The sequence below is a fragment of the Lepus europaeus genome, chromosome 11, assembly GCF_033115175.1.
Source record: "Lepus europaeus isolate LE1 chromosome 11, mLepTim1.pri, whole genome shotgun sequence".
In the NCBI taxonomy this organism is placed as follows: Eukaryota; Metazoa; Chordata; class Mammalia; order Lagomorpha; family Leporidae; genus Lepus; species Lepus europaeus.
In genome coordinates, this window is record NC_084837.1 from 105076431 (window position 1) to 105094787 (window position 18357).

Genomic DNA, 18357 nt, shown 5'->3' on the forward strand with positions numbered 1-18357 from the left:
GTCAAGGAGTACTGAGGTTGATTCTTCACTAAACGCTGGGTAGAAATCACCGTGAAGTCACCTGGTGCTGCGTTTTCTTGGTTGGGGGTTCCCAACCACAGACTCAAATTCCTTACTAGTTCTAATCTCTTCAGATTTCCTACTTGTTCATGATTCAGCCTTGGTGATTATGTGTTTCTAGGAATTTGTCTATTTCACCTACATTATCTCTCTGTTGTCATGGTATTTCCTTACAAACCTTTTTTGTTTCTATAAAGTCATTTGTAACATCCCATCTTTTGTTTCCGATTTTAGTTATTTGAGTTTTTCTTAGCCCATCTAGCTAAAAGTTTGCCCACATTTTTTGATCTTTTCTAAGAACTAACTCCAAGTTTTGTTGATTTTCTCTCTTTTTTCTATTCTCTATTTTGCTTATCTCTGCTGTAATCTTATTTTCTTCCTTCTAGTAGCTTTGGGATAGGTTTGTTCTTCTTTCTCTAGTTTCCTAAAATGTAAAGCTGGGTTGCTGACTTAAGATCTTCTAGGGGAAGCATTTACAGCTATAAATTCCCTTAAATATAAGTTTATTTTGGTGCAAAGAAATTTGCACTGTTTTTACAGCATCCAATAAGTTTTGGTATGTTGTGTTTTTGTTTTCATTTGTCTCAAGATTATTTTCTAATTTCCCCTGTGATTTCTCCTCTGTCCTTTGACATCTTCCCATCATTTATTGGACATTTTCTTTTCCTCTGGCACAAGCTGTTCTCAGGCTGCGTGTACTTTCTTGAGCTCAGGCATAGAACTGACTGCCCCCCCCCCCCCCCCCCCCCCCCCCCCGCAATAGACTTGATTTCTTCTAATTAGCAAAGGAACTTAAAATCTAAGATCTGGGCACTAGGTATGGGCATTGCTACTGCAGTGTCATTGTTCCCAGGCCTTTAAAGTAGTCAGTTTTAGGAAACAAAATGCATTACCAGCCAGCGCCGCGGCTCAATACGCTAATCCTCCGCTGGCACCCCAGGTTCTAGTCCCGCTCAGGGCGCCAGATTCTGTCCTGGCTGCTCCTCTTCCAGTCCAGATCTCTGCTGTGGCCCGGGAGTGCAGTGGAGGATGGCCCAAGTGCTTGGGCCCTGCACCCCATGGGAGACCAGGAGAAGCACCTGGCTCCTGGCTTCGGATCAGAGCGGTGTACCAGCCGCAGTGGCCATTGGGGGGTGAACGAACGGCAAAAAGGGAGACCTTTCTCTCTGTCTCTCGTCTCTCTCTCACTGTCCACTCTGCCTGTCAAAAAAAAAAAAAAAAAAAAAAAAAAAAAAGCAATACTTATTTCTATGAGGGTACTTGAAAAAGTTCAAGAAAGACATGCATTATGAAAAAAACCACATGGACTTAAAAGTTTTGCACCAAAATAAACTAAACTTGTCATTCCATTACTCCACAAACTTTCTGAAGTATCCTCATGTATCCATTTCTGTGTACACACTGACCCATCCTCCTATCATGACAGGAAAAACATCACACACCTACTCATTTACTCAATCCTAGTGTAGTAGTCAGAACTACTACACTCAGGGCCGGTGCCGTGCCTCACTTAGTTAATCCCATATGGGCGCCGGGTTCTAGTCCTGGTTGCTCCTCTTCCAGTCCAGCTCTCTGCTGTGGCCCGGGAGGGCAGTGGAGGATGGCCCAAGTGCTTGGGCCCCTTCACCTGCATTGGAGACCAGGAGGAAGCACCTGGCTCTTGGCTTCAGATCAGCATGGCACTGGCTATGGCGGCCATTTGGGGAGTGAACCAATGGAAGGAAGACCTTTCTCTCTCTCACTGTCTAACTCTATCTGTGGGGAAAAAAACAAAACAAAACAAAAAAAAAAACAAAACTACTACACTCTTCTCATTTAAAAAAAAAAAAGACAAAAACAAACAAAAAACTATTAACAGCAGTCCAGAATTCAACTGCATTTCTTTAAGGGTATATAATCACAGTATTTGCTATGCACATATTAAAAGTTTAAACCTAGAGGGCCAGCATCTTGGCATATTGGGTTAAGCCATCACCTGCAATGCTGGCATCCCACACGTCCTGGTTGCTCCACTTCTCCACTTCCTTTTCTTTTTGGACAGGCAGAGTTGGAGAGAGAGAGAGAGAGAGAGAGAGAGAAAGGTCTTCCTTTTCCGTCGGTTCACCCCCGAAATGGCCGCTATGGCCGGCGCACTGTGCCGATCCGAAGCCAGGAGCCAGGTGCTTCTCCTGGTCTCCCATGCGGGTACAGGACCCAAGGACTTGGGCCATCCTCCACTGCACTCCCGGGCCACAGCAGAGAGATGGACTAGAAGAGGGGCAACTGGGACAGAATCTGGCACCCCCACCGGGACTAGAACCCGGAGTGCTGGCGCCGCAGGCGGTGGATTAGCCAAGTGAGCCGCGGCGCCGGCTGCTCCACTTCCTATCCAGCCCCCTGCTAACATGCCTGGGCAAAGCAACAGCAGATGTTCCAAGTGCCTGAGTCCCTGCCACACCCATGTGAGATCTGGATGAAGCTCCCGGCTTCAGTCGGGCCCAGCTCTGGCTATGGTAGCTACTGGACTGAACCAGTGGACAGAAGATCTCGCTCCTTCTCTGTCGCTCCTTAGCTCTGTAACTCTTTCAAACAAAGAAACAAAATTAATATTAAAAAAAAAAAAGTTTAAACCCAGGGCCAGCTGGCTAAGCTGCTGTCTGTGACACTGGCACCCTATATAGGCACTGGTTCCTGCCCTGGTTACTCCATTTCTGATCTGGCTCCCTTCTAATGACCTGGGAAAAGCATTGGAAGATGGCCTGAGTGTTTGGGCACCTGCCGCCCACATAGGAGACGCAAATGAAGCTCCTGGCTCCTGGCTGTGGCCTGGCCCAGCCATTGCTGTTATAGCCATTTGAGGAATGGAAGCCAATGGAAGCCAATGGAATACCTCTCTCTGTCTCTCCCCTTCTCTAACTCTGCCTTTCAAATACATAAATAAATCTTTAAAAGAAAAGAAGTTTTAAACTTGAGGGTCCTGTATGAGAGGTGGGCCCAATTAAGGCCCGGGGTTGGGGGGCATACCCTCACTAGGCAGCTCTCTGCAGAGTCGGGTTAAAAGGCTCCGGACAGGTTGGGTCCAGCTGCCTCTCTGCTTCCTGGCTCTCTACGGGATCCTTCCTCTGCACACACTCTGCTGCTGCCAACCTCTGAGCTCACCCATGACTGAACCAGTGGGGTGGCCTGATTCTGGACTATGCAACTCCCAAAACCTAAGTCAAAATACACCTTTTCCGTCAGAAGTAGCTTGTCTTGGGTATCTGGTTGTAGTAGCAACAAGCTGACTCAGACAGTAATGCACAAAACGTTTCTGGATGGGTCCTCTCCGGCCCTTTGGGCGATTATGTTAATCACAGGAAATACATCCGTGTCTGTCCCATGCTTGTGGACTTGATTTGATTTCTTGACCACAAAGATAGTCATACAGCCACCAAAAGTCAAAACTACACAGCCTTTTCCCTCACACAAGTCTCTTTCCCACTCCGTCTCTTGTCATCTACCGCCTGTGGGGTCTTTCTTTTTTTAAAAAAAAACATTTATTTTATTTATTTGAAAGACAGTTACAGAGAGAGAGGTCTTCGATCCACTGGTTCACTCCCCAGATGGCCGCAATGGCCGGAGCTGCGCCAATCCAAAGCTAGGAGCCAGGAGCTTCTTCTGGGTCTCCCACGTGGGTGCAGGGGCTCAGGGACCTGGGCCATTTTCTACTGCTATCCCGGGCCATAGCAGAGAACTGGATGGAACTGGAACAGCCGGGTCTGGAACCGGCGCCCACATGGGATGCTGGCGCTTCAGGCCAGGGCATTAACCTGCTGCGCCACAGCGCCGGCCCCGTGTGGGTTCTCATTTCATTCATTCTGGCCTACTCCTCCTCAATGATTTTGTAAAAATGAGCAGCGCACAGTTTCCTAATTCCTCTTCTTCTTACATAAAAGGTAGTGTGCTGAGAACACTACACCTTCCTGCTTGTATCTGAGCGACCACTTTATGCCCATTTTCCTATTCTTTGCAGCTTGCAGTACTTCATCGTGTAGCAATTTAGTCAACAAATTTCTTGTTTGCACACGTCAGTGTTTCCCAACATTTCTCAATTACAGATAATGCTGAGACAAAGACCTTTGTGAATCTGTACTTTCCTGCTGTTGCAAACGCATCCTTAGAGAATATTCTTGTTGTGGAATTGCTGGGTAAAAGGACAAATGCGTGTGCAGTCTGTTAGGTCCCCCGAGGGTTCTCCGGGTGTGCGAGCCTCAGTCTCACCCAAGGGGCTTCCTCTCAAGCTTCCTGAATGCTGCAGTCTGAGAGGTGAGAAACGGCACTTCAGGGCAGTTTGTGATCTGCAATTCCTAACTCAAGTGAAACTCCACTTTCTCACATATTTAAGCAACTTAAAACTCTTCGTAGGGGCCGGTGCTGTGGCGCGACAGGTTAAGCCACTGTCTGCAGTGCTGGCATCCCATATGGGTGCTGGTCCAAGTCCCGACAGCTCTGCATCCAATCCAGCTCCCCGCTAATGTACCTGGGAAAGCAGCAGAAGCTGGCCCAAATATTTAGGCCCCAGCACCCACCATAGAGACCTGGAAGAGGCTCCTGGCTCCTGGCTTGGGCCTGGCCCAGCCCTAGCCATTGCAGCCATTTGGGGAGTGAACCAGCGGATCAAAGATCTGTCTCCACTCTCTCTGTAACTCTGAACTTTGAAATAAATAAATCTTTAAAAAATATTGTTTTAAAAAATTGTATCTGCCCTTGTATTTCTGTCCTTTTTAATAAAATTTTGGTATTTTTTTTCTCTCAATTTGGATTGGAGATAACAGGTCTTTAAGACATTTGTTGCAAACCTTCCCTGCTAGTTTCTTATCTGTTAACTTTGCTTATGGGGTTTGTCTTTTCTGTAACGAAGAACTTAATTAATACAGTCAATATATTTTGTTTGTTTCTTTCATTGCCTTTCCCCATATCCAAGTTACAGAAAACTTGTCTTTGTGTTCTTCTAGTAGTCAACTTAAAAAACTTAGCTCTCTGATTCATTTGGAGCTTATCCCTGGGTTTGATATGAGGTATGGATATAATTTTGTGTTTGCAAATGGCTGCTGGAGTAGTCCTGATACCATTTAATTAAAACACTCGTCTCTGTCTCAGTAATCTGAGACACACCTTTATTACACACTAAATTTCTCTTGGTAACTGGGTGCCTGTTTCCAGGCTCTTTACTCCAGTCCAGTGTCTGTACGAGCCTTTCCTGACAGAACCTGCAGAATGTTTCTGCATCTCTGGGTGTAGCCACTGTCTCTGGGAACTTCTTTCTGAGAGCCTGCCTCACGATTTGTTACTGTTGTTTTTCCTATAGGAAATAACCTGCCTAGCACCAGAGGGGGTATCTACATGGGAAACAATCAAAGTTAAACCCTACTTTACTCCATATACGGATCACTTCCAAGTGTATTCCGATCTAAATGTAAAACACAGGGAGTGGGCATTTGGCCTAGCAGTTAGGATGCCTGCATCCTACACTGGAGCACTTGGGTTCAATACTTGGGTGTGGTTCTGGAATTTAGCTGCCTGCCAATGCAGACCCTGGCAGGCAGTGGTGATGGCTCAAGTAACTGGGTTCCTGCTGCCCACCCTGGAGACCTGGACTGAATTCCCAGCTCCTGGCGTCAGCCCAGCTCCAGCCTTGGCTCAGCCCCTGTGGGCATTTGGGAAGTGAACCAGTAGACGGGAGTGAACCAATTGCAGGGAACGCTGTGTGTGTCTGTCTCTTTGTCTCTTGAATTTAAGTTTTTAAAAATTTATTTATTTGAGAGGTAGAGTCACAGAGAGAGGGAGAGACAGAAAGAAAGATCTTCCATCTGCTGGTTCACTCCCTAAATGGCTGCAATGGCCGGAGCTGAGCTGATCCAAAGCCAGGAGCCAGGAGCTTCTTCCAGATCTCCCATATGGATGCAGTGGCCCAAGTACTAGGGCCATCTTCTACTGCTTTCCCAGGCCATAGCAGAGAGCTGGATCAGAAGAGCATCCAGGACTTGAACCAGCGCCCATATGAGATGTTGGCACCACAGGTGGTGGCTTAGCCCACTATGCTACAGTGCTGGCCCCAAGTATTTTTTTTAATAAGAAGCAAGATAATAAATCTTCTGTAAAATAATAGTAGACAAGTAACTTCATAATCTCTAAGAGATTTCTTTAAGAAGACATAAAAAGCATTAACATAAAAATAATTAAAAAACTGGATTGTTTTAATTAAGAATCACTTGTGTGCAGTTTAAAATAGCAGTAAGACTTTTGGGACATGCTGAATATAAAGGAAAGCAAGGTACTGGTTACCTTTGGGGTACAGACAGGAGCACACCGGAGGCTTCCAAGGGTGTTAGCAATGTTGTTTCCTACCTGGGAGGCAGGTGCACATAACTCAATTCTGACTGCCTGGGGTCAGCGCAGGCTCCAGCTGATAAGGGCTCAGCCCCATAGGTCACATCACCCACAACACTGGGTTAAAGCTGCTGCTTCTGGGACCCTCAGAGGTCACCCTCAAGCTTCACAACGTGCTGGAAGGACTCAGTGCAGTTACACTCAGCGAAGGTTTACTGCAGCAACGCCCAGCTCACACAGCCTCACCAGAGCTGGGGGTCTGCAGGAACGCACGCTCCCCATGTCCCGTGATGGTGTGCTCTCTCCCTGCGGGAATGAAGCTGCAGGGGCACGTGTTTCCACCCAAGGATGCTCTTAGGAGACTCAGAAACCAGGGTTCTCCTTGGGGTCTGGTCACGTGGGCACCCTCTGCCTGCCGAAATCCAGATTCCCAGAAGGAAACAGGCATAATGGGCCAAAGTAGACAAATCAGCCTTCTTGCAGGAGAGGTTTCAAAGGCCAAGTTTTCAGACAACAGCCAGAGACCAACCGTGCAGGCGGCCTAAAGGTGACAGACACAGGCCCACAATGTCAACTCACTCCTCTATAAGCAGTATCTGTGATACGTAACACAACGATTCTCCATAAAAGAGGTTAAAAACAGTTGACTAAAACTATATTAAATCTCTCTTTTTTAAAAAGTCAAGGGGATGGCGCCGTAGTATAGCAGGTAAGGCCGCCGCCTGCAGTGCCAGCATCCCATATGGACGCTGGTTCGAGTCCTGGCTGCTCCACTTCCGATCCAGCTCTCTGCCATGGCCTGGGAAAACGACAGAGGATGGCCCAAGTCCTTGGGCCCCAGAAGAAGATTCTGGCTCCTGGCTTCAGATTGGCTCAGCTCCGGCCATTGCAGCCAACTGGGAAGTGAACCAGCAGATGGAAGACCTCTCTCTCTGCCTCTCCTCTCTTTGTGTAACTCTGTGTAAATAAATCTTTAAAAAAAAAAAAAAAGTCAGTATAGAAGACATTTGCTATACACAGCCATCAAAAAGTTGAAGGAAATGTGTACTACAAAAAACTATGCATGGACTTCAAAAAATTTCTGCAACAAAACAGGCTTATATTTAAAAAAAAAAGATTTAGTTTTTATTTGAAAGTCAGAATTACAGAGAGGCAGAGAGAAAGGTTTTCCATCTGCTGGTTCACTCCCCAGATCGCCGTAACGGCCGGAGCTGTGCCGATCCAAAACGAGGAGCCAGGAGCTTCCTCCAGGTCTCCCACGTGGGTACAGGGGCCCAAGGACTTGGGCCATCCTCTATTGTTTTCCCAGGCCATGGAAGAGAGCTGGATCGGAAGCGGAGCAGCCGGGACTAGAACCGGTGCCCATATGGGATGCCGGCGCTGCAGACAGGGGCTTTAACCCATTGCGCCACAGAACTGGACCCACAAACTTATCTTTTAATTTCATTTTTTCCATTAACTTTTTGGAGTGTCCTCAGTATGCATGTTTGCCCTGACATGTATCTAGCATAGAGAACATAAAAATGAGTCCTACAAAGCAATAAGATAGACTACATGAACAGGCATTTCAATAAAGGGGAAACAGCCCACAAACAGAACAAGGTACTCAACTTCACGAATAATCAGAGAAATTAAGCTGCTAGGAAGTACTACTGTACATACCTCTACAAGACTGGCAAAGATTTTAAATATAAACCAAATATTAGCAAGAAGTACTTGAGAATAATTCGGCCTTATACAGTAAAGTAACATGTACAACACTCTGACCCAACAGTTTGTAATGAATTAAATACGAACTTCTTCCAGGGAGGGAGAGGGGAGAGGGAGCACTGACTTCATCATCAATGGCCAGGCAACAAAGCCTACATAAAACGCAAACAAGGTGGGTGCGAGGGCTTCCGGGCTGTGGGAACCCTGGGGGAGGGTGTGCGCAGAGAGAGGGTGTGGGGGCTCCACGAGCCCTCCCCACACATTATGCCGTACGGGTCTTCGCCTTGCTGTTACTCCTGAGTTGTCTTCACGAGTAAACTGTTCTCCTGGAGTTCTGCGAGCTGCTCTGGCGAATTCTCAAACCCAAGGGGGTCCTGGGAACTACTGATCTGCAGCTGTGTGTAACACCGGGATCTGGCAACTGCAATTCCAGTCTGAAGGGACGGAGGTAGCGTGTGGGACTGAGCCCTTACCATACAGCAACTCCAGCAGCCAGTGCCAGAACTGGGTTAACTTATGGGGAACCCAGGAGGTGTCTGCGGGAAATGAACTGCTGTGGGGGAAACCCCGCGAGTCCAGGAGAGACAGGAAGCACATCCTGATAAACCCGTCCTAGGCTGCAGGTATCTCAGGTGGAAAATGCACTGACTGCACCACCTCCCGAGCAGCTGCGCTCAGCAGCACCACGCACGCAGGGCGCCCCAGGTGCCCCCGGTGAGCGCAGAGCTGACTCGCAGCTGCTGTCAGCCAGCGCCAGGAGAGCACCTGCTGCCTGCCACCGCTCGGGGGAAGATCCAAATTCAAAATCCCAAGCACAAGTTCTACTGAGCATGTACTGCTTCCGCGCAATCGTAGAGTCGAGAAAAACCGTGAAGTGAAACCATCAGTATGGGGTATAGCACAGAGGAGACGTGGGTTTTCCTCCGCAGTAGTATACACATACAATGGAACATTATTCAGCCTTAAAAAAGAAGGAAGTCCAGCAATATGAGACAAGAGGAACCCTGAGGACACTACGTTAAGTGAAATAAGCCTCTCCCGGAAGAACACAGACTGCAAGATTCTGCTAACATGCGGCAACTAAAATAGTTGGTTTCAAAGAGGCAGAGTGACCAGTGGTTGCCAGGGGAGCAGAAGGGGGGAAATAGGAGTTGCAAATCAAAAGGTAGGAAGCTGTGGTGACACAAACGAGGAAGTCCGAGAGACCTGCCCCGTGCCTGTGCTACACTGCACATTTGAAAATCTGTTAAGAGGACGGATCTGATGGTAAGTGTTCTTAGCACCGTAAGATAAAATTAAAACTAAAGCTGTGGCTGGCACTGTAGTGCAGCGGATTAAGTCTGCTTCTGATGCCGCCATCCCAGCTCAGAGCACTAGTCAGGTCCCAGCTGCTCTGCTTCCCAGCCAGCTTCCTACGAATGCACCTCGGAAGGCAGTGGAAGATGCCCCAAGTGCTTGGGCCCCTGCACCCAGACAGGAGACCTGGCTCCTAGCTTCAGCGTGGCCCAGACCTGGATGTTGCCACCACCTAGGAAGTGAGCCAATGTATAGAACATCTCTCTCTCTCTCTCTCTCTGTCACTCTGCCTTTCAAATAAATAAATAAATAAATCTTCAAAAAAAATTAAAGCAAGGGTCCGCGTTATAGCCCAGCAGGCTAAGCTGCCAATTGTGACACTGGCATCCCATACAGGGATCTCGGTTCAAGCACTGGCAGCTCTGCTTACGATCCGGGTCCCTGCTAATCCACCTGGGAAAGCAGTGGAGGACAACTCACGTGCTTGAACCCCAGTCACCCATGTGGTAGGCCAGACTGGAGTTCCTGACTCCTGGCTTCAGCCTGGCCCAGCTCTGGTTGTTGCAGCCATTTGGGGAGTGTGCCAGCAATGGAAGTTCTCTTTCTCTGTCTCTCTCTCTCACTCATCTTTCAAATAAATAAACCTTTTTTTAAGTTTTTTTTTTTTTTTTTTTTTGACAGGCAGAGTGGACAGAGAGAGAGAGAGAGACAGAACGAAGGGTCTTCCTTTGCCATTGGTTCACCCTCCAATGGCTGCCGCACCGCGCTGATCCAAAGGCTGCCGCACCACGCTGATCCAAAGGCAGGAGCCAGGTGCTTATCCTGGTCTCCCATGGGGTGCAGGGCCCAAGCACTTGGGCCATCCTCCACTGCACTCCTGGGCCCCAGCAGAGAGCTGGCCTGGAAGAGGGGCAACCGGGACAGAATCCGGCGCCCCGACCAGGACTAGAACCCGGTATGCCGGCACTGCTAGGTGAAGGATTAGCCTGTTGAGCCACGGCGCCGGCTATAAATAAACCTTTAAAGAAAGTAAAATAATAAAAAATTTAAAGCAAAATAGCAAAAAAAGAATGTATAAACAAATGTGGCATAATCATAATATTCTATAGCAATAAAAATCAATTTCTTTTTTAAAAACATTTTTAAAAGATTTATTTATTTATTTAAAAGTCAGAGTTACAGAGAGATCTTCCATCTGCTGGTTCACTCCCCTGATGGTGGCAATGGTTAGGGATGACCCAGGCCCTAACATACAGTTTCATCCAAGTCTCCCATGTGGGTACAGGAGCCCAAGCACTTAGACCATCTTCCACTGCTTTGCCCAGGCCATCAGCAGAGAGCTGGGTCAGAAGTAGAGCAGTCAGGATTCAAACTGATGCATCAAGGTGGCCACTTTACCCACTATGCCACAACACTGGCCCCTGAAAATATTATTTTTAAAAATCCTTATTCTGGCCGGCACCGCGGCTCACTAGGCTAATCCTCTGCCTGTGGCGCCGGTACCCCAGTTCTAGTCCCAGTTGGGGCACCAGATTCTGTCCCGGTTGCTCCTCTTCCAGTCCAGCTCTCTGCTGTGGCCTAGGAGGGAGGTCAGTGGAGGATGGCCCAAGTACTTGGGCCCTGCACCCGCATGGGAGACCAGAAGGAAGCACCTGGCTTCTGGTTTCGAATCGGGGCAGCGCACCGGCCGTGGCAGCCATTTGGGTATTGAACCAACGGAAGGAAGACCTTTCTGTCTCTCTTTCTCACTGTCTAACTCTGCCTGTCAAAAAAAAAAAAAAAATCCATATTCTTATTTTAAATTTTTAAAAATTTCTTATGTGTTTGAAAGGCAAAGAGACACACAGAGAAACAGACCAATAGAGATATCCCACCTACCAGTTCACCCCCTAACTGCATGTAACAATTGGGTCCTGCACCAGGCCAAAGCCGGGAGCCCAGAACTCAATCCGTGTCTCCCACACGGGCGGCATGGGTCCCATGACTGGAGCCCAGGGTGCACGTCAGCAGGAAGCTGGAATGATAGGCAGAACTAGGCCTCCACCCCAGACAGGATGAAATGGGACGCAGGTGTCCCAAGAGTGATCCAACAGCTGTGCCAAACGTCCGCCCCCAAAAATCATAAAATCACAAAAATTATTTCACATTAAAAACCTACCTAGGGGCTAGCACTGTGGCATCGTGGGTAAAGCCACTACCTACAGTGCTGGCAACCCATGTGGGCAATGGTTCTGGTCCCAGCTGTTCCACTTCGGATCCAACTCTCTGCTATGGCCTGGGAAAGCAGTAGAAGATGGCCCAAGTCCTTGGGCCCCTGCACCCACATGGGAGACCCAGAGAAAACTTCTGGCTTCGGATCGGTCCAACTCCAGCCACTGTGGCCATCTGGAGAGTGAACCAGCGGATGGAAGACTTCTCTCTCTCTCTCTCTGCCTCTGTCTCTCTGTAACTCTCTGCCTTTCAAATAAATCTTAACAAACAAATAAACAAACAAACAAAAAACAAAACAAAACAAAAAACCCAGGTCTGGCACCATGGTTAATCCTCCGCCTGCGGCGCCGGTATCCCATACGGGCACCGGGTTCTAGTCCCAGCTGCTCCTCTTCTAGTCCAGCTCTCTGCTGTGGCCTGGGAAGGCAGTGGAGGATGGCCCAAGTGCTTGGGCCCCTGCACCCACATGGGAGACCAGGAGGAAGCACCTGGCTCCTGGCTTCAGATTGGCACAGCGCTGGCCGTGGCAGCCATTTGGTTAGTGAACCAATGGAATGAAGACCTTTCTCTCTCTCTCTCTCTCTCACTGTCTATAACTCTACCTGTCAAACCCCCTCACCCCCGACACACACACACAAACAAAAAACCTACCTATATCTAGAGTATGGAAGAATCTCACACACATAATGTTGGGCTAAATAAGACAGACTCAGTAGGTCACATACTACATATTATAATACAGTACAACTATGTATCATCACCCTTACAGGATTCAAAACCAGGCAGAACGGAGCTACAGGAGTTCGGTGTCATATTACTAGTGGACACACAGATGAGGGTCACCTGTGAGGTGTGGAGGAGACTATGTTGAGGACGGTGCACCGCCGGGGGTACCAGAAATGTTAGCTTTCTTGATCCAGATCAGGTTATATGTAAGTGTAATCTTTATACTTAGTCTTTACATTTATTATTTGTGTAATTTTTAATGTAAAACTAAACTTTGTAACTTGATTATACGCTTAAGATTTTTTTTTTTTTGAAAGTCAGAGCTACAGAGAGGGAGAGAGAAAGGGAGGGAGAAAGGGAGGGGGAAAGCGAGGGGGGGGAGAGGAAGAGGGGGAGAGAAAGAGAGATCTTCCATCCCCTGGTCACTCCCCAGATGGTTGCAATGGCCAGCACTGGGCCAGGCTGAAGCCAGGAGCCAGGAGCTTCTTCTAGGTCTCCCATGTGGTACAGGGGACCAAGTGCTTGGGCCATCTTCCTCTGCTCTGCCCATGCCATTAGCAGGGAGCCGGACCGGAAATGCAGCAGCTGGGACATGAACTGGGACCCATACAAGATGCTGGCATCTCAGGTGGCAGCTTTACCTGCTATACCTGCTGGCCCCTCTCTATATTCCTAAAATTATATCCATAATGTATTTTTAAATGTACCTTGCTTCTCACAATGAAACAATACAGGAATTTTTCAGCAAAGTAAAATGAATAGTTCCTTGCCAATGTAAAGAACAAAGTTCTTATGTCATAGCAACTCCCCCTCGTTGACTTGTACGTTTCATTCGGTTTCTATCTACCCAGTGACCACTCTGCGCTAGACACAATGGTGGGTTTTGAAGTACAGAGACAGGCAAGACATGATCATCACCCTCAAGGAACATCCAGAAGATCAGGAAACAGGCAAAACAACAAATAATTACCACACAATGGGATAAACCTGACAAAATATTTTCTTAAAAGTTTTATGGCTTCAGGGGTAGGAGTTGTGGGACAGTGCGCTACGCCACTGCTTATGATGCCAGCATACCATAACTGGAGCTCCGGTTCGAGTCCCAGCTACTCTGCTACCCATCGGCTTCCTGCTAATTTGTCATGGGAGGTGGAGGATGATGGCTCAAGTACTTGAGATCCCGCCACTTATATGGGAGACCCAGATGGAGCTCTTGGCTCCTGGCTTCAGCCACAGAGCTAGCCAGGATTCGAACCCACGCGATCCGCGAAGCGACCCGCCTAAGACCGCAGGTGCCAGCCAGGTACGTGGCACACAACACACACTCGGAATAACTGCCGGGCTCGTGACTAAGGAGGGTCACAGAAGAAGCACAAGGCGCCTTGCTGTTCCTCCTGGGGCAGACCGGGGGCTCCAGTGCCAGAGGCCCGGGATGACCCAGGGCATCCTCCACAGCAGGCCTCACGGTGGACATCTCGAGTCCACGGACAAGCACATAAGGAGCTGCAGGCCCAGCGCGGCCACCGACGTCCCGGGCTGGCAAAGCCCGCCCCGCCCCGGCTCTGTTTCCCTGGGTCCGAGGACGTCGGCGTCCCGGCTCTCTTCCCAGGCTGCTCGCCTCACCGCACCAGCGGGCCCGGGCGACCCGGGGCAGGGAACGGAGGGACCGGCCAGGCCCCCGGCTGCGGGCCAGGGCCACGGCAATAGAGCTGAACCAAACCGCGGCCCGCCCGTAGCTTCGCGCGCAGCACTCACCTCTCCCGCGGGCTCAGCGCGGGCGGAACCGCGATCCAAACTCCGCGCGCCGCCACCACGGCCCCGGCGCGGGCGCCCGCTCACTTCGCGCCGGAAGGCAGCAGACTCCGATTGGCTGCGTCTTGAGGATGCCGACCAATACCGTCGTACCTTGGCATTTGTTCCCCGCCCCCTCCAGTTGATAGGCGGGGTCGCCGTACGCGCTGGGAGGGGCACGTATTCCCAAGGCCCAATCAGAGCCGAGATGAGAGGGTCAGGTGACCATGATTAAACCTCCTGACTTCCGGTATTGGGCGGGGTCTTTGTTTTGGTGTGTTATGTGTTGGTGGAGGCTTTGAGCGAAACTGGCGGCGGGAGACTAAGGATGGGAAGGTTGGGAAACCCTGGAGTTTGAAGGGAACTGAGACTTGCCGCTTCCCACCGTCCTCTGCTTGAGGCGTTGGCTGGCCTCTGTCCCACCCGGACTCCTGTGCACGAGCGACTGTCAGTTGTCATCGGCCGGGAAAAGGGGTCGCAGGCTCAGGGGCCTCCCGGGACAGGTGCAGCGCCTGCGTCCCAGCGGGCTGTCGCCACACGGGAAAGCGGGCCGGATCGTACTTTCTTCCGTTGTCCCTCCCTCCTCCCTGCCTGCATCGCTTCTCTGTTTTAAGCACTGAGGGGATGTCGATGGTCACAGCCAATATGAGAAACAGAAGGAAGTTGTCCAGAGAAATCTAAAATAGAGCTGCCTCATGAGCCAGCAATCCCTCGTCTGGGCAGGTTCCTGCTCGTCGAGATGCCTTGCTCCCATGTCCATTGCAGCGCTGGTCACAGAAGACCAGAAAAACGGAAACAAGTCTTTATGGGTCTAGCAATGGCTGGAGAGACTTCGTATGTGAGCACAGTGGAATATTATGCAGCCCTAAAAAAGATTGGGATCCTGGCATTACCAGGACATTAGGCTACGTGAAAGAAGTCAGAAAGAAAAAATATTGCTTGAGCTCACTTGTATGCAGAATCTTTTTAAAAGAAAACTAAACAGCGGTTGGGGGAGAGTGGGGAGACGTAGGCCAGAGGGTACGAAGTAGCAGATAGCTACATACAGCCTGCGGACTGTCTGTAACCCATGTGTACTGTATGTGAGACTCATGACACATGCCAAGAATTTAGCTGCTCTTGCCACAGATGCAAAGAAGAAGGGGTTGGCGTTGTGGGACAGTGGGTTAAGCCACTGCTTGTGGATGCCAGCAGCCCAGAGCCGAGTGCTGATTGGAGTCCCGGCTGCTCCACTTTGCATCCAGCTCCCTGGTAATAAAGTCTAGCGAGGCAGCAGAAGACGGCCCAGTGCTTGGGCCCCAGCCGCCCACCGGTACAGCTCGAGGCTCCTGGCTTCCACCCGGGTCAGGCCCGGTTAATTTGGCCGTTGGAGGAGTAAACCAGCAAATGGTAAATCTCTCTGTGTGTGTCACTTCTCTGCCTGTCACTCAGCCTTGCAAATAAGTGTTAAAAAAAAAAAAAAAAGACCGGGTAACTGTGAGAGGATGGATACATTAATTTGCATACCACGTTGTACTAACCTTCTTACTGTCTGCCTGTAGCCCCTAACATCCTGATGTCTACACAATAACGTTTATTTTTAAAAGAAAAAATGGAAATGTGTTTCTATTTTGGAGTATCATTGTGTGTGTGAAATCTGCCTATCTTTAAATGTTGCAAAAACAAAACATTGCAGAATGTAGCCAAACAAAACACAATCTTGTTAAACTACTACACCCCCCACCCCCGCCCTGGGCTACCCTTCTCTATAGCAAATTAAGCAGATTCAGAATAGCAAACAGCCAAGGAAGAAGCAGAATAGAGATAGTACATGGAATGAGTGATCTACCAAGAAGAATCAAGCGACTAACACTTAGGGTCAACCGGTCCTACCCAAATAAGGGGTGGCGTTGGGCTGAAATGGCCTTTCTCACTCTGCCTTCACTTTTTTTTTTTTTAAGATTTGTTTTATTTATTTGAAAGAGTTACAGAGAGAGGTAGAGCCAGAGAGAGAGGTCTTCCATCCACTAGTTCACTCCCCAGATGGCCACAATGGCCAGAGCTGTACTGATCCAAAGCCAGGAGCCAGGAGTTTTTTCCGGGTCTTCCAAGTGGGTGCAGGGGCCCAAGGACTTGGGCCGTCCTCTACTGCTTTCCTAGGCCATAGCAGAGAGCTGGATAGGAAGAGGAGCAGCCAGGACTTGAACCAGCGCCCATATGAGATGCTGGCGCTGCAGGCTGGGGCTTTAACCCACTGTGCCACAGTGCCGGCCCCACGCTCTACCTTCATTTCCTGTTAGTTTTTGTCCTTTCTGTTCTTCAACTTCGTTGCTTTATTGCAGTCCGTGTGCCGGGCTCTGGGAACTGCCTGAGGGAGTCCACAGTCTGGTGGAGGGAGGCACTTTCACAGTGACAGTGAAACCATGAGAACCCGGCTACCGAGCACGTGGGGGAGGGGGACACACAACCGAGGTCTGCAGGCTCCAGAGAGGGTGTCGTGAGCCCCGAGAGATGAGGGAGGGGTATGGTGTGGACTCAAAGGCCAGGGAACCGGGAAGATGATAAGGTAACTGAGAAACCGTCAGGAAGATGGGGTGTGGGGAGAAATGACCTAGAGGCCACAGGGACCAGATGTGAGTTCAGACTTCCTGCAGGAAGGATGTTGTAGGAGTAAGGGTGGCGTGTTGAGAGGTTTATGCACTGATCATGTGTGCCCATCTGTCTCTAAGTATGAATGATTTCCAGTACCCCCTAGGAATCTCCTGGAGCGTCGCACTCTCTGCCTTAGGGGTAACCTGGTGCCACGCAGTGGCTACTGTTTTGTCTGCACTTTCTTGCTCAGCACAGTACCTGTGGCCTCATCCTTATCATGCGTGTTGTAGCTTATTCTCCCCCGGTGCTGGGTAATACAGAGAAAAATTGGGAAACGCATTGAAGCGGTTTTTAAAAGGTTGCGGGGTATTCAGCTGAACCCAAGCTATCTAGCTTAGCCTTCTGGGATGTCTTGATTTGTTGTGGTTTAGATAACAAGTTAGGTGCTCCCCAAAGACCATGTGTAAGGAACTTGACCCCCAGAATCTTGTGCTAATGGATTAAGGATGGAACTTAATCCAGTTGTGGCGTCTGAAGGAGGGAGGGGTGGGTGGGCTTGGCAAGTGATTAGATTGTGTTCAGTCACTGGGGTGGAGCCCCGGGGCTGAGTCATGGTGGCTTTATAAAGTGAGGCCCCGTGGAGGATGGGCCCCCTTTCTTCCTCCCTTCACCCTCATCAGATGCCAGACTGATGGGGCTGCCCAGGCTTGGCCTGTTGGCCTCCAGAACTGTGAGCCCAGCTAAACCTTCTTTCTTCTTAAGAGGCTCTTCTTAGGCATTCGTTAACATGGCGAAATGCATGACTGAGTGGGGGCTGTCCGCCTTGCACTGCCTCTGAGCTATAGAATCCATTCTTGTCTACAAAAAGGTGGATTGCATTCAGCAGAATCTGAATTTGGATTGAGCAGTTCTGCTAGTTTTTGCATCTGTTTGCAAAGTTATTTCATCCTGTAGTACTTTGAATTTTCCTTTGAATCAGCTAATCTTTCTGAATCTCTCATTAATTTACAAGCTAAATAAAATCTGAGACATTTTTATGTTTGCATGATAGTCATGCTTAAATTAAAAGTATTTTTAACAGTAGGATGCAGTTATTAACACAATACAATTTATTCGTCTGTTGATGAGCATTTGAATTGTTTCCCTTTGGCTATTATAAATAAAACTGCCAAGTCTTTTTGTAACTAAATGAATTGACTTTTTCCTTGGTAAATATCTAGGAATGGAATTTCCGGGTCTTAGGTTCAGTGTATTTATTATTTATTTATTTAGAGAGACAGGCAGAGCTCCCATCTGCCGATTCATTCCCCAATGTGTCTGCATCGGGGGTTGGACTGGAACAAAGCTGGGAGCTGGGAATGGGTCCGGTCTTCTAGGTGGGTGGCAGGAACCCAATGACTTGAGCCATCATGACCGCCTCCCAGGGCCTGTATTAGCAGGGAGCAGGAGTCAGTCGCCACAGCCAGGAATGGAACCCAGGTACTCCGGTGTGGGACACGGATGTCTCAACTGCTAGGCTGAATGCCTACCCTTCAAAGCAGGTGTTTCACCATGTCATACTCCCACCAACACTGAAATCTAGTTCTGCATCCTTGTCAACACTTGAAACTGTCAGTCCTCTTTACTTTAGCTATCTGGAAGTCA

At 49.1% G+C, this 18357-nt stretch overlaps 1 protein-coding gene across 2 annotated transcripts in view; it reads right to left on the reverse strand.

Annotated features, from left to right (window-relative positions):
• The window catches only part of BLM (BLM RecQ like helicase), a 102012-nt gene extending 87822 nt beyond the window's left edge, over nucleotides 1–14190 (reverse strand). Inside the window, exon 1 of one of the 2 annotated variants that reach the window (XM_062206282.1) lies at nucleotides 14107–14190. The gene's annotated coding sequence lies outside the window, so the exon portion shown is untranslated. Of the gene's footprint in view, nucleotides 1–11572; nucleotides 11592–14106 lie in introns of those variants that run through there. The other variant, XM_062206284.1, reaches the window with a different exon arrangement.
• Nucleotides 14191–18357: the final 4167 nt, after the last annotated feature.